Raw genomic sequence first — 1,575 nt, 5'->3', positions numbered from 1 at the left:
TGATCGAATTAATGCTCTACTGTTGAACGCGTTTCCGGGTAATCAACTCTTTCCTTCCCGCGCACCTTTCCTCTCCTCAAGTCTTCTATATATTCTTACCGAAAGCCATGAATTAAGCATCTGAAACTTGTTGTTTTCATCAATTTATCTTGTTTTACACTTACTACATCGTTTTAAGTTTACTTTTTTGGTAATAAAATATATTCAAGGATAAAATAAACTGTAAGAGATCGAAAGAGAGAGAAAGAGATAAAAAAGCAGGGTATTTTAACTTTTAGGATATTTTAGCTTTCTAATATCACTTAAAGTATCAATTAAAATATCAGAAACAGCCAATCTCAGCTAATATCAGTCAAAAGATTTTTAGCATAAAAAATACATCTTGAAACCACAAAATAAAACAACAAATTTGACTTATAATGGCTTCATGCAGCAAACGGCTATATTTCGCTGCAGTTTTTAGTTTTAGATAAATAATTTTTAAATGAGTAAATAAATATAAATGAACTTTTGTATAAATATTTATTAGAATTTTATTAGTACATAAAAAATTTGATTTGAATTTTAATATTGTTTACAATCATATCAAACTTACAAATAGCTAATATAAAACACAATTTTATAAAATCCAGACAAAAAAATTAAATAAATTTTACACTAATAGGAGAATTGTGCTCAAATTTCACACTTATATTATATGTAACAATAGAACAGTATATATAAAATCTTTATATATTTTAATAATGTTTTGAGATGTGATACATACATTTTTAAGCGTTTATATTTTTACTACAAAAAAAATGCTTGCAAATTGCAAGCAATTCAGGAAATAACGCTTATATGTCGTAAATTATATATATTTAAAGAGATCTTTTAAAATTTTGGCTAAGACATTACTTTCCGAAAGTCGAAAGGAAAATAGTTTAGGGAAAATAGTATTGTATAAGGAGAAGACCGGTCGAGATTTCTCAGCCCTAATATATTTATTTCAATCTGGACATTGAGTTATGTTCACGCTCCCACGATATCTCTTTTCCGAAGATCTTTCCGAAGATTACAAAAAAAATTGTCGAGAGTAAGAATGTTTACGACAACACGACCCTCTTCACGAGACGAGAACTACTTAGAAAATCTCGGAATGTGATCGAAAAACGCCTCTAAGATTTCTTTTCACGATCTTAATGGCTGTACCATATAGATACACGATAAAATTCAAGTTCGACAAACCTAATCATAATTAAATTTCATAATTATTGTGCAACATGTAATATAAAATAAACACTACGCTCTCAATCTGATAAAGTTCTTTGTATTCTTTAAACAAATTATCGAATGTTTCGATGATTAAACGAACTTCAATTAAGATTGTTCAGCAATAAAGAAGTACAGCGCTCATAATGACACTGCGTTTATAAATTGCTGCGTTAAGTTGTGATCGTGTACCTTTTATTGTTACATAGTCAAGGCATAAAGGGCAGATAGAGCGTAGTGAAATGTTTTAAAGAAGAGATCAGTGGTTTATTTATCTTTCACGATTTCTCTTTCCTTTCCCTTCTCACTCTCTCTTTTTATCTC

The sequence above is a fragment of the Trachymyrmex septentrionalis genome, unplaced genomic scaffold (genome assembly GCF_001594115.1).
Source record: "Trachymyrmex septentrionalis isolate Tsep2-gDNA-1 unplaced genomic scaffold, Tsep1.0 scaffold37, whole genome shotgun sequence".
NCBI classification, from domain to species: Eukaryota; Metazoa; Arthropoda; class Insecta; order Hymenoptera; family Formicidae; genus Trachymyrmex; species Trachymyrmex septentrionalis.
The sequence above is the reverse complement of the archived record's forward strand: the minus strand, read 5'-3'. Positions refer to the sequence as shown.